This window comes from Gorilla gorilla, chromosome 12 (genome assembly GCF_029281585.2).
Source record: "Gorilla gorilla gorilla isolate KB3781 chromosome 12, NHGRI_mGorGor1-v2.1_pri, whole genome shotgun sequence".
Taxonomy (NCBI): Eukaryota; Metazoa; Chordata; class Mammalia; order Primates; family Hominidae; genus Gorilla; species Gorilla gorilla.
Window position 1 is genome coordinate 96,436,250 of NC_073236.2, and position 14,973 is coordinate 96,451,222.

The 14,973-nt window shown below is 43.6% G+C and overlaps 1 protein-coding gene across 15 annotated transcripts in view; it reads left to right on the top strand.

Annotated features, from left to right (window-relative positions):
• Window positions 1-14,973, top strand: part of THADA (THADA armadillo repeat containing) — a 368,672-nt gene that overhangs the window by 265,705 nt on the left and 87,994 nt on the right. The gene's annotated exons all lie outside the window — the stretch shown is intronic.

A 14,973-nucleotide genomic window follows, 5' to 3' on the forward strand; every position in this document is an offset into this window, starting at 1 on the left:
CTGACCTCATGATCCACCCGCCTCGGCCTCCCAAAGTGCTGAGATTACAGATGTGAGCCACCACTCCTGGTCCCCCTTTTTTTTTTTTTTTTAAGTAGAGACAGGGGCTTGCTCTGTTCCCAGGCTGGTTTAGAACCCCTGGCCTTAAGTGATCCTCCTGCCTTGGCCTCCCAAAGTGCTGGCATTACAGACCTGAGCCACCACACTCAGCCCAGTTTTTTTAAGTTGAAGCTTAAATAGAATAACTATCCCTGTATTACTTCATTCAACAAATACCTATTGAGCCCTGCTGTATGCCAGGCCATATCAAATACTACAACCGTATATTAAAACCACTACTTCAGTGTAAAGAGAGCAACAGAACAGAGTCTTAACAAATCGAATCATTGACCTAGAATTTTAGAACTGGAAGGAATCTCATGAAGTTTATTGTATTAAGAGTCTACTCTCACCCCTGTACATGTGGAGTACTACAGCCCACAGAGGTTGGAGGATTTATCCGTTTTCACACAGTTCACCAGAATTAACATCCTACCTGACAACTACTAACATTTGTTGAGGGCTTAGCTCCCGGCACCTTATTGGGCTCTTTGTACTTGACCACACTGCCTCCATCTATCCAGTGTTTTTATGTGAGGGTTTTGCATGGCAGTAATTTAAGCCTTCTCTAGAACAGTGATTCTCAGAAAGAAAATGTGCACGTGAATCACCTGGGAATCTTATTAGAATGAAGACTCTCATTCACTAGGTCTGGGTGGAGCCTGAGATCCTCCATTTTGACCAGCTCCCAGGGGACAGAGTACGTACCTTGAAGAGCCAGGGTCAGAGTGCCAGGCTCTGTGATCTTCCAACTCCCCCATTTGAAATAGTCCCATCCCCATTGCCTCATTCTCAAGGGCTTGTGGCTGAGCTTGGAGCTACAGGAGAGGGCTGAGGCTACTGAAGGGATCAGCCCAAGATTCTCTCCCTACCCACCTGGGATGACCTGTGTTGAGGGGCTTCATGGCCCCAGGGCTCTCTGTGGGAAGTCCATACTCTGTTGTCTGGGCAGCCATCCCAGTGACCTCAGTGCCCTGTATGGGACCAGTGCTTTGTTGGCATGCAGTGTGTTTATCATTTTGAAAAATAACAGTCTGATATTCTGGTGAGAAAAACAGGCTCTCAGAAATACAACACCAGGTTCCAAGGTTACAAGGAAAGCAACCTTGGGAATAAATTTTTTGCATAAAACAGTGCTGATGAGGGGAAGAGATGGTAGAGGGAGCTAATGTTTGTTGAAAGCCTGCTCAATGTACCAGACCTAATGACTTGCTACCCCAAGTTAATTCTAATAATCTATCCACTTCCCTGTCCAGCTTTCCTGTAAGTGCCCTTCACACCCCCATGCAGTCCTCCATGTGCCCTTTCATGTGTGCCTCGTCTGCTTCTCCATCCCCCTCATCCATACTCCAGTCACTTTCCTGTCTCCTCCCCTGTCACCCCCTATCCATACTCCCATCTATTCTCCTTTTTCTGTCTTACTTACTGGACCCCACTGAGCTGAGTGGTGTGCTCCTGAAGGGTCTGTGGATTTAAGTGTTTAAGGAAAATATGCTTATAGAGACAAAGCCGAGGCTTTTGTGTGGCAATCCCAGTTCTTCCCTAGGGGGTCTGTGGCTAACTGCAGAAGTTCTGGTTTAGGATTCTATTTTGCTTTACAGCAGCTGAAAACAGCATTTATTTTCTCACCACCAAATTTATTCACACAAGAGACTTACACTTCCCAGGCAGAAATACTGGGTTTTAGGTCTGCTTCCATTTTCCCACTGTCCTTTAGCTCTTTCCCAAATCCCTCATGGGTTGGTCCCCTCCCGAAGAAAGAGATCCTTCTTTTGCAATGACTTGAAATAGAAAGAGGCCACAGCCTTTTGCCACAGCTGCAAGTTGCTGTTTCATTTCCATACCGTTGAAATGAATCCAGTCCAGGATGATTGTTAAAATATTCAGATGATCATGTGGCATTTTAAGGCTATCATTTGTGGTCCATGCCAAAACTTTAAGGGAAGCAAGTCTTAACAGGGATCGCTAGCCACAGAGCAAGTTCCAGGCATTGCTAGGGGTTATGTTTTGCCTTTTGGTTTGTTTCTTTTCTTTCTCTTGTTTTTTCTTCTTTCTTTCTTTCATTCTTTTTTTCTTTCAAAAAAAAGGATCCTCCTTTTTTTAATTTTAGAAAATGTTATTTTTTTTGGGGGGAAAAAAATGGAAGAGGTAGTAACTGCTTTTCAATTCCTAGATTTTACTGGAAGAGAGAGGTTCTCATTAGGACCCGTCTTTAATCCTCCAGCACAGCCTGTTCAAAGTCACATGAGCCTCATGCAGATTTGAATGATGAGAGAAATGAAGTTGGTGTATTTTAAACCCAAGCATGCTGACATATGTTCACTTCCCTTTCAGACGTCTCAGGAATGTCTAAGGTCATGATATCTCCGGATGAGATCCTGTTTGTGTTTTTTAAATACAAAAGGAAACATTATCGTATTTCAACCCAAGCCAGTGGGACAAGGTGCAAAACATTTTCTTCATTAAATATCCCTTTTACAAATACAGCCTCAAGTTTTAAAGGAATAAGCTGTTTGAGGAAGAGTGAAGTTTGAAAATATATGAAGTATTTCTTGTTGACAGACTGAGCTTATGGAAACGAGTCTGGGTGAAAACAGTCAGAAGTGATCAATATATTATCCTGGGCCTTTGAGCAAGTCATCCAAGATCAAAGCTTCTTCATACTGCAGCAAGAAATAAAAATAGTCCTTTTACGCAACTGCACACACACCAAGAATTCAACCCCCAACTGCTGATGCTTTCTACTTTTTAAATATAGAAATCTGCAAACCTAACCTGGAGATGGCAGTTAGTTCAATAGAGGGCTCAGAAATCTCTGTCTTGTTCCACTTGTAGCTGTTGGCTTACTGGGGTGTTGCTGTTGGAAGATTTGGACAATGTTGTCATTGCTTAGCTTGCAAGGGAGTGCAGGCTTTAAGTGTCTTCAGCACATTCTCATAATATTATGTAAAGCCCTAATGTAGTGGGTTATTTTTTTTCCTTTAGCATGTAACATCTTCCATCTTTTGGATAAATTAACACCTTTGTTACCTTCATTGAGCCATTCTCAGTCAATTAAAGCCAATTCAGAGTCACAAATATTACAAGACAATGGTTTAGGCACAGTGGGAAATATATGAATGAATGATAATTGTCTCTGTTTCAGAAACCCCACAAGTAAGACAAGTATGGATTTAAATAACTATAAACAAGATTGTGTCAATGCTAGAATGAGTCAAAGTGTGTTGCAGAAGCAGAGAAGGGAGAAATAAATGCCAGCTTGTCAGGATAGGGGTGTCAAGGAAGTCTTCAGGAAGAGGGAGAAGTCTTTAAAGGATAGGTGAGTTTAATTATTAGATAAGGTTAATTTTTTAGCATGGTGGCATGGGCCTGTAATCCCAGCTTCTTGGGAGGCTGAGGCACAAGAATTGTTTGAACCTGGGAGTTGGAGGTTGCAGTGAGCCAAGATCGTGCCACTGCACTCCGGCCTGGGTGACAGAGCAAGATTCTGTCTCAAAAAAAAAATAATAATAAGATTAATTGTCTCAGATTGGAGACTGAGTAAAGTTATACTTGTATAGTACCTTTGTTGCCAAGTAAATTGTGAAGGTCTCATTGCCCAAGTACACAAAAGGTATCTTAGTACAGCGCCCAGCATTGTGGGAACCTAATGTGTGTGTGTGTGTGTGTGTGTGTGTGTGTGTGTGTGTGTGTGTGTGTGTGTGTGTGTGTGTGTATTAGATATATATAATGGAGTCTCTCTTGTCAGAGTTCAGTTATGGTTGAATCTAAATGAAAATTTAGACAGTGAAATACATAGAAGTACATACAGTAAGTACAAGAGTTCAGAAAAGAATGTGGACTAAGATAGTCAAGGAAGGCCTTATCAGAGGAGTTAGATATTTGAGATGGGTGGTAGAGCAGAGTGTGATTTGGAAACACCAAAAAGTGGTAGGAAAAGAGCATATCAAGATGGTGGACCAAATGTGCAGTGGGATGCTGGAGGGAGTGCATGTGATGTATCATGGGCCAGTGAGGAGATCAAGCTGAAGGAAAGCTGCTGTGCTTTAGAGAGCAGTGCAAGATTTGATAAGAGACCAGTTGTGGAAACCCTCAGATGTCAGCCAGAGGAATATGGACTTGATCCAGGAGTTAAGAGGAAGTTAGTGAGCTCTGGCTGACACTGGTAAGTAGGCTACTCTCTATATGCACATGAAATACACTAAATGCTTTACATCTTTCCAGCCTTGCTTAGTGGTCATCAGAGTTTCTAGTCTCTCTTAAGGATTAACAGAAATCTCTCTAGTAGCAGTCCTTGTCACCTGGAAGCCCCTGTTGCCTGCCTGGGCAGCTAGTAATAGGAATAGAGATATTTGTATGCACTTGAGACCACATGGCTTTTGTCTTTCCAATATTGCTAAGAGTACCATAGAACCACAGAATTTCTAACAGTAAAGGGAATTTAGAGATCATCTAATCCAGTGGAATTCATTCTTCAAACAAGCTTATGTGGAAATTCAAGATATTGAAAATAGTAGAGATGGTTTCAATATGGTCTAAACTGGGGTGGGGGCCCGGAGACCCACCTGCATGGCTTCCTTCCTGTTAGTAGCCCCAGAAAGGACTAAGAGAAGCACCCTAACTCCCTATTTCAAAACAGTGATCTAATCTAAGCTGATATTTGTAGAAGAGGTAATAGACACGTGGGCAGGCGACTTCTTCCTACTTGAAAGATATGGCTGTCTCAGAAGATGGCTCAAATTAGGGATGTAAATAGCAAGTTTGTTTTTTGCCTCTTGACCTGCTTTCTTCCTCTCCCGAGGCCTGATCATCCTTGTGGAAAATTCTACAACTCCATGTCCTTGGGCTGCCAGGGCCCTCTCTTAGGAGCTGCCTTCCATGGATAGGGCTTCATGCTCCAGACCTTCTTGCCATCAAAACTTTATTCTATATCCCTTTTCCTCACTCTCAGCTGGCTGGCTGTCCCTAAATTTTAATATCTAAATAAGTTTGTTCTCCCAGGTCACACAGCTGTTTTCCAGTAGTGACCTGGTAGAGACAGCACCTTTAACTGAAGTCCGTAACTGACGCAGGCTTTACGGCAGTGGGCTGGCCTGGCAGGAGCACATCTGCCCTAATATTAAGCTGCTCAGCCCTGATACATTTGTCCCATGTGGCTGGGGTTTCGGCCACCTCCAGAAGGGCTGTGGGCAGCATGAGCTGGTCTTACATGAATGGGCCAAGGGAGCATCTTGGAGAGAGGCCCTCCTAAGTCTCACTATCCTTTCCTTCCCCTCAGCTGCCAGTGATGATCAGGCTTCCTCAGCAATTAGACTGGCCTGGGGGCCTCTGGGAGTAACACCTTCCCACGCAAGTTCAGGGGCTCACTCTAGGACTCCCCAAGCCAGATGGGTCCTCACCAGTCCGCAGGCTCTGCATTCCTGGGTAACCACAAGGAGAGTCACATCTAGAGGCACTTGGTGAATGGAAAGCCTCTAGCCAGAAAACACAGTGCAGTGCCATTGAGGAGAGGCAGAGAATACTCAAGGTTAGCAAGTCAATGGTCTGGCCCCTGCTGGACTACTGCCCAGCAAGGTGTTGCCTGTAATTTCCTTAGGCCTGAGTTTTCATCTGTAAAGTGGGAAGCTCTAAAATGAAGGTGTGAAATAGAGGAGACCAGGGGAGGGCATAGTGAGTAATGGAAGTGTAAACATCAAAGTGCTAAGAAGATACGGGAACTATCTGTTGTCAAATAACGAAGTCTCTATCAACATAATCGCCACGTTGAAAATGTGCCTTTATGCTGGTCCTCACAGAAACAGCTGCACTTGGAGCCTTGCTTTTCACCAGACTGGCTACCAGGATATAACACCAGTCTACGTGGTTTCTAATTGCTTGGCCCAGTGTCACTTTTCACCTGATTGTGTTTGGGACACATAGATACAATTTGTTTTCTAGAAAACCTTGATTCTATTCTTGGTTTCTGCCCTTGTCTTGGCTAGGTCACTTGAGCTACTTTGTTGATTTATAAAAATGGGAATAATAATTTCTATTTTTCTTCCTTCTTAAGAATTTTATAAAGATAAAATAAGAATACTTTTTAAAGAGAAAATTTTTAATATAATAAGATGTTGATATTGTTATTATCATTACTACTATTTTTACCAGGGCTAATTTCCAAGTGTGTGCCTTGCCAAATTCACATGACCACGGTCCTGTTGACGGTGCTGTTAGAAATTCTCCCCTTGTGATTTACATAGCTCAGGCAGCATCCAGAAGATTTCATCCACCTCACCTATTTATCCTTTTTTATGCTTTTAGGGAGAAAGTAAGGTTTGAAAAGAAAGGGGACTTCTGTTAACATTCTATATAAGATTTGAAGCTATATATCTTCCAAGCCCCAAACTGTACAATAAAAGTTTTCTTGGATACTACTTTTCTCCCATAATTCCTAGCACATAGCTTATTAAGTTATTAACCAGCAATTACTCTGGCAGCATATTAAACTTTACTTTTAAACAAGTCACAGAGGGAGGGAAACACACATCTCTCGTAAAAGGAATAAAAAACATACACCCTCTAAAACAGTTTCCCCAGGCTTTGAACAAATCCCAAGCCCCACACCAAGGTCTCTTTTTCATCATTCTCTGCACATAGCTTGAGTGTTAGTACAGTAATGAGAACAAGATGCCTAATAGAAAGATGGAAAAATATGAGGATTCTGGAGGCTCCCTGGGGGCTCTCTGGAAAGGCAGGTGATTAATATTAGGAGGGAAAGGCAAAGGCATGGCATTGAAGCTGTGGGCTTCCTCCAGCAGCAGCAATCCTAAGGGAAACAGAGGAGGCTGTGGCTTTGGCCCTAACCTAAAAAGGGGACCCCAGTACCTTTTGCAGACTGCTGGGGCCTTGCTGAATGCCTACCCAGAACCCTGGTAGGAGTGGGTAAGGCCCTCTGCTTTCACAGATTACATTCCCCAGGATCAAAACCTGCTCTTCCAGGGAAAGCCCACTGTGCTCTGCAATGCATAGCTGGACCTTCAGTCACTTTCTGGACAGACTAACAGCTCACGGTCTCTCACTTTGTGCATGGTAGCTCAGTAAGAATTCCGTATAAGTTGGTCCACCACCAGAGCAGGGCATGGAGGATGGCTTCACTTTAAAAGGAAAATCCAAGTAGGAGGGCTGTGGGGCAGCATCTACATATGGCTGTGAGTATAAACACTCACAAAGCTCCAGACCAAGAAAGGCAGGATGGATGTTGGGGCATACCATAAAAATGCAGCTCTGCCGTCACACCTCCCCCAGGGAGGGCAAGGTAAACGAGCAGTCCTGGTAGCCAGCCAGGCCCTGCAAGCTGCTGCCAGCTGGCCCTGCATGCACAGCTAAACTCTCCATGTTACAGTGGGGGAAATAACTTGTTTAAATATATATATTCTACAGTTCATCACCATTTTGCATTTTGGTTTAAACAAGTCCCCTATTGTTTGTCTAAGAGTGCCATATGATGGTTACTTGGCTGGGGGCCATGGTAAAAATTGGAAATCGGAATGGCAGATGTGGGTTCTTTTTATTTAATTTATACTTCCACATTTACATGGCTTAATGTGGCCTCCATCAAAAGAAGTACCTCCTAACTCTTATCCACAGGATATAGCCAAATATAAGGAGAGGCAGTATCTGGTCCATGGACAGCTGTTACAATGATGTGAAGTGCTCAAGACTACAAAGATGGCCAGTGGGATCTCTGGGAGAAGGGGAAGCTCAACAAAATATCCTGGGTTCAGACAGCCATTCAGCATATCCTCAGAGGTAGTTTTCTGGATAATTAGAAAAGTAATCCTCTAGAAATAGAGGAGGGGCTTTGAAGTGAGTTGGTTTTTAGGGGGGTTTGTTGTTGTTATTGCTGTTTGAGATAGGATCTCACTATGTTGCCCAGGCTGGTCTTGAACTCCTGATCTCAAGCAATCCTTCCGTGTCAGCCTCCAGAGTAGCTGGGATTATAGGTGCCTGTGCCACCTAAACCCAGCTTGAAGTGAATTTTAAATAAAGGGCAGGAGGTGGGTAGATATGTGTCAAGTGGAGGGATCATAATGGGTTGTGGAAACATGTTGTAGACTAATTTCCCCTTTTTCAACCATTTTCCCTCTCCCATTCTTCTAACCACCCTCCCTCTTTCCTTCTCCCCCCACTCCCCTTCTTACCTGCCTTCTCTCCCTTTGCCTCTCACCCACTTTTCCTCTTAACCTGGTTTCCTTCTTTCCAGCCCGTTATGGGCCTGCTGGGGGTCCCTAGGATATTGCTTCATTAACTCCAGTGCTGGCTCCATGACAAGAAGCTTCTAGTACTTCTTGCTTATTGTGGTTGAGAACAGAAGTGATCTGAGCTGCTTATATAGGAGCTAAGATAAGAGAACTACCCCAGATGGGCTGGGATGAGCCTGCCAGCTGCACCTGTTTGATTTTTTGGAATTCCTTCTCTTTGACCAGCTCAAACCCCTCCAATGCCTCTAGAGCCTTCCTCCATGACAATCATGACGATCAAATCAATCCTCTGTTTTTATGTGTATTTTTTTCTCCACATATACCCCTCCCCCAACAAGATCATAAGCTCTGCAAAGCCATAACCTTTTCCTCTCCCTCCGCTTCCCACCCCATGTAGGATATCCCCCATACTGCTCAGTAAATGTTTCTGTATTAATAAAGTTAAGCCATGTGTCTTAGAGACCTTAACAGACACTAGCAACCTAAAGCCAAAACAGCAGTTTCCAGCCCTCTGAAGATGGCAGTGAATTCTGGTAGAGCTTGGGAAGTCCAAAGTGAATTCCCTCTCTCTTCCAGGGAGCCCACCAAGGCTTTACAATATTGAGTGGGGACCCCAGCTGTCCAGTGTGACTTGAGCATATGGGGTCCCACTGGGGTCTTCATTCTTTGGAACTTTTAGAGCTCTGAAAGACCACTTCTGTTTCAGGCCCCTGTTGACTCATCCCATATCATTTCCTGCTAATCCCACTGGCCATCTTTCTAGTCTTGGCAGTTCACATCATTGTAACAGCTGTCCATGGACCAGACACTGCCTCTCCTTATATTTGATTATATCCTGTAGATAGGAGTTAGGAGGTACTTCTTTGATGGAGGCCACTTTAAGCCATGTAAATGTGGAAACATAAATTAAATAAAAATAACCCACCTCTGCCATTCCAATTCCCGCCCCCCATACCATTGTCCCTTTTAGCACTTGTTATTCTCTAAACATGTCATGTCCCCAAGTCTTTGGACATGCTACTTCCTCTGTTGCGGTCACTTTGCCCATGGTCTACCTCCTCCCCATTCTCCAACTCTCTGCCAAGGCCCTTCCTGACTCACCCAGACAAACAGTTACTCTGTTAATCCCTCCTTTTGGGGCACCCATCATACTCTAGCATGACTGGTTGTGTGTTTTCCCAACTACACTAGTGGCTTTCGAGTGTTTTTTGTTTTTTTTTTTGACAGACATTGACAACAAGAAACAGCTTTTACATATGACCTAATGCATATGTTTGTGTGTATATACTGTGCACACACATGAAATCATGCACAGTCGGAAATTTTAGTAGCTGCGTAAGATATAAATTGCCAAAAATGCAACAGAGAGGGAATTTGCTCAAGATAGAGCATATTTAATTTCAGGAATGTGTGCTTTCAACATACCCACTGTCATTTTGGATACAAAGCATAACCCTATTGATGCCATTCAGTATAATGTAGGGTAGCTTATTACCTGGAAAAGAAAAAGAAAAAAGCTAGGCCAGTCAATTATTTTACTTAAACTTGTTGCATTTTAATGGTTATTTAAATCTTAAAGATAACTTATTAAAAATTATTCTTAGCAAGGACTTAATGGAAAGCTGATACATAACAAAAACCTTAGTGAAACAGTCCCTTGGGAAATCTCTGAACTTCTTTAAATCTCCTGACCTCTGTCCTTACTACACTACTTTGATACACTCTGATTGTATTTTCCTCCTTTCTCCCTCTGTCTTCCTCCTAGCTCCTTTTCTCCCTTCCTCTTCTGCCCCCATCTCTCTCCTCTTCCCTTCCTCCCTCCTTCCCTTCCTTCCTTTCTTCTTCCTTCTTTCTTTCCTTCCTTTATTGCTGGTCACTACCCACTAGTTGATTTCATAACCTAACATACATTTGGAAAAACACTATTCAGGACTCTAAGTTCCTTGAGGGCAGTGACTGTGTCACTGAATCACTTCATCTTCCTATTTCCAAACCCACCACTATTCCTGGCTCTCAGTAGCCTCTTAATAAATGTTTTCTGAATGAATAGGCCTCAGTTAAAAACAAAACAAAACCAAAAAAAAAAAAAAAAACCTGCAGCCACTGGGATTCCGGAAGGGACAGGAAAAGTGAATAATTTATCACAGACTTCCCCAAGACTTCTGCTGTCCTCTAGACACTGGGGCTTTTGTGGACGTGTCTGGGAAGCCCTGCCCTCTGCCTGCCTTCTGCCTCTCCCAACTTCCAGGAGAGAGGGCAGGAGATTTAAAGAAGTTCAGAGATTTCCCAAGGCAAAAACATATTAATCAAGTTCTTAAGTGGATATTTAAAAGGACAAATGGTAAAAAAGAGTGGAAGAAAACAGAATTCTTAACAGGGCCTTCATTTCATCTTCTGTATGTCAACTTCGTCCGCATAGTGCTGGATTCCTTCTCCTCCTTCGAAATAAACTAGTAATGCTGTTTTTCAGTGCATCTGCTACATGCTGATCACTTCTGATTTTTTTTGAGCACTGTAAATCTTCATTATGCTGTGCTCCATGCCAGGATTTTTCCATTTGGGGGTAGAAAAATTCCCCAAGCCCACCAAAACCCTGTGGCTTAGTTTCCTGTCCAGCTGGCGTGCTGCTCTTCGGGATTTTGTTCCCATCATCAAAGTGGCTTGACAGACTGAGAACAAACCTCTGGCTCACCCTGAACTTACAGTGCACCGTTTCCAAGTCAGAACAAACACCAAGTAATAGCAAGAGAAAAAGAATGAAAAAAATTATTTTCCTGACTTAGAAGCCAGTTCAGAGTGAAGCCCAACTCTGTGACTCCAGACAGGGATGTTATAAGGCCTTGGCTGTCCTCAAGGGTGGAGTCATGAACAGTGGGCTCCGGGCCGGAATTTCACTCAGAGTCATCTCAAAGGAGAAGCCATGGATGGACTCCTTTGTGGCCCCAAATCTTCTGTTTCCTGGAATCCAAAGCAGCAGCGTTTGAGGGAGCCTCCCATGATCTTGTTGACTACATCACACTTGGCCCCAAGCCTCACAGTTGTGGGAGCAGTCAGTGATTCCTGAAGTGTCCCAGGAGGCCAGTAAGGTCACCAGCCTGTCCCGGGTCTAGGGAAGATGCAGAACACTTCAGCTTGGCAGAAGGCTCTAAAGATCGTCAACCTTCCCTCTGTTCATTTTGAAATTTTAAAAAATATGCTAACTTAGCTGAAAATCTCATGGAAACCAGGCTCCTCATCAGACTTGAAAGTCAAACCGGTTTCTCAACAACTTCTCTTTATGGTTCTGTATGGCTCCACAGAAAACCAGAAAAACATTTGGGGCAAGAAGCTATGACTCTGTGAGGCCACATGGGAGCAGGCAGTCAATTATTACACTAAGGAACACCCAGTTAGCATGAAGTATCCCATCACTTAAAAGCCTGACCAGCCTTCCTCTTGTTTCCACCTTATCAACGCATTCTCTTATCTTCCCAAGCTGCCGCTCCTTGGAACTGGAGAAGCCAAATGAATTCCCTCTCACATCTCTTACCCTCTTTCCAAATGCCCTTCCTTATCAACTTTGTCTCTAAATTCTTCCCATCTTACATGGCCCGGTTGGAAGTATAACTTCATTTCTCCAGTCCACCCTGGTGGGTTGGTGGGTTGGTTGGTTGGTTGGTTGGTTTTTTGGGTTAACTCCTTACATCCTATTCTGAAGTTTGTCTTTGTTTTTGTCTCCAAAACTAGTCAAAATTCTCAGGTCAGTAGCTGTCTCCTGTGCATGTCCTCCCTGCACCTAGCTCAAGGCTGGATGCACAGGAGACATCCTATCTGCTTTCTCAGGCCACTGGCTTTCCTCCCTGAATGGCTCTTGCTTTAGCAGGGGGAAGTCTCAACTAGTAGAAATTTTACCATTGGGAATGATATCATTAAAGTTTTCATAGACTGTGGGCTTTCCATAGTGGATGGAAGAGTAACAGCAGAAAGTTACGATTGAGAGTCCCAGGGTAAACTAGAGACAAAAGATAGGGGCAGGGTTAAAAAGTAGAACCGCAGGCTAGACAATATAACAAGACCCCATCTCTACAAAAATAATTTTAAAAATTAGCTGGATGTGGTAGCATGCACCTGTAGTCCCAGGTATTTGGGAGGCTGAGGTGGGATGATCGCTTGAGCCCAGGAGGTTGAGGCTACAGTGAGCCATGATCACGCCACTGCACTTCAGCCTGAGCAACAGAGAAAGACCCTGTCTCAAAACAAAACAAAACAAAAAAGAAAGAAAAGAAAATGAGGCAAATCTCTATGTTCTTAATAGAATGGTATCCAAAACATATTAGTGAAAAGGAGTGATGATCAGAACCGAGTATATAGTAAGCCACCATTTATATAAATAAGTGGGTAGTAGATAGATGCTTATAGAAGAATAGAGCCTGGCGCGGTGGCTCACGCCTGTAATCCCAGCACTTTGGGAGGCTGAGGCGGGTGGATCACGAGGTCAGGAGATCGAGACCATCCTGGCTAACACGGTGAAACCCCGTCTCTACTAAAAATACTAAAAATTAGCCGGGCGTGGTGGCGGGCGCCTGTAGTCCCAGCTACTCCGGAGGCTGAGGCAGGAGAATGGCATGAACCCAGCAGGTGGGGCTTGCAGTGAGCCAAGATCGCACCACTGCACTCCAGCCTGGGTGACAGAGCGAGACTCCGTCTCAAAAAAAAAAAAAAAAAAAAAAGAATAGAATGTGCTTGGAAGGATATACTAGAAAGTAGTAATAGCGGTTGCCTCGGGAACAGTATATGGGCAGGGGGTAGGGTTGTGGAAAAGGGATTTCATTTTCATTGCATGTCCTTTTGTGCTTTTTCAGTTATTTTTGCATGTGTTACCTATTTATTTATTTATTTTTGAGACAGAGTCTCACTCTGTCACCCAGGCTGGCATGCAGTGGCATGATCTCAGCTCACTGCAACCTCTGCCTTCCAGGTTCAAGTGATTTTCCTGCCTCAGTTTCCTGAGTAGCTGGGACTACAGGCGCCCGCCACCATGCCCGGCTCATTTTTGCATTTTTAGTAGAGATGGGGTTTCACCATGTTGGCCATGCTGATCTCGAACTCCTGACCTCAGGTGATCCACCCGCCTCAGCCTCCCAAAGTGCTGGGATTACAGACGTGAGCCACCATGCCTGGACCACCAGCACACTCTTAACCAGCCTCTTGTTTTTCAGTCTTACCCCCTGTAATCCCAGCTACTTGGGAGGCTGAGGCAGGATAATCACGAACTCAGGAGGTGGAGGTTGCAGTAAGCCAAGATCATACCACCGCACTCCAGCCTAGGGGACAGAGCGAGACTCTGTCTCAAAAAAAAAAAGTATCTGATACATATTTTTCATGTTAGACATACACCAGCTCCAGATATAGGCAATTCAGGATAGAGGTGTGAATAAACTTTAAGGAAATTGTAAAACTTAGTTTATAGGAAATGAGAAGGATGGATTTCAGGATTAAGCCACATGGAAACTCACTAGCCAGAACACTTGTGCCAATATCAATGCCATCCCCTAATCCCATGTTGGAAGTAGAGAAGGGCAAGGAATGGACAGTTCTGGAACATCTGCCATGGCCAGGCACTGAGGTGGGCATTTTAAGTTTACTGTGCCACATTGAACACTCACAGTGACTCACAGTAAGGCTGTCTTAGTCCATTTTCTGTTGCTGTAACAGAATGTATGTATTGTATTTATTGTAACAGATGGCACTGGCATCTGGTGAGGGTCATCCCATGGTGGAAGGCTGAAGGCAGAAAAGAGCACGCAAGACAGAGAGGAAATCAAGCCAAACTCATCTTTATAACAAACTCAGTCTCCAAATCACTAGCCCAATCCCAAGATAACAACATTCATTCATTCATGAGGACAGTACCCTCATGACCCAATCACCTCTTAAAGGCTCTGCCTCTTAACAGTGTTACAATAGCATTAGATTTCAACATGAATTTTAGCAGGGGCAGTCAAACCATAGCAGAGGTGATAATACAGTTCCCATTTTACAAGTCAGGAATCTGATTCAGGTCACAGAGATTGTAAGTGGGAAAGCCAGGACTCAATTGTAGGTCTGTCCCTACTGTCTCTACTACTCACATTGTATTATTAGTACACCAAAGACGTTTTGGCCTTTTCATGGCCAAAGACACTCAAGAGTCAAGGCCCTTCAGTGCTGTTCTTAAAAAGAAAGTCTTTCTTCTTCCTTTTGTATATAGATACCCAAATCTGAGCCCACTTACTATTTCTACTATGTTGTTCAAAGAGCTGCTCCATATATTGAATGAAGAAAAAAATCCATTTATTGGGGAAAACGTCATCTCCAGTGTTTGTTAATGTTGCCATGTGTCTATTGTTCAGCTGGTTATTTCAAGTCCACAGATACAGCTTTTCATATGTGAGTGTAATTTTCCTTCTCCACAATACTAAATCTGATTTTCATGACTGATTTTTTTTCCCCAAATTTCTATACTTGAAAATGTAGAATAATAGAGTACCATCTCCCCACCCCTTCTGTCCCATCTTATTTTCAACTAACTAGGATAGGATCTTGGTGTTTGTTTTCATTTTATTTTATTTGAAGCCAGAGCATAGAGTTGTTATCTATTTTGTCTACACATAGC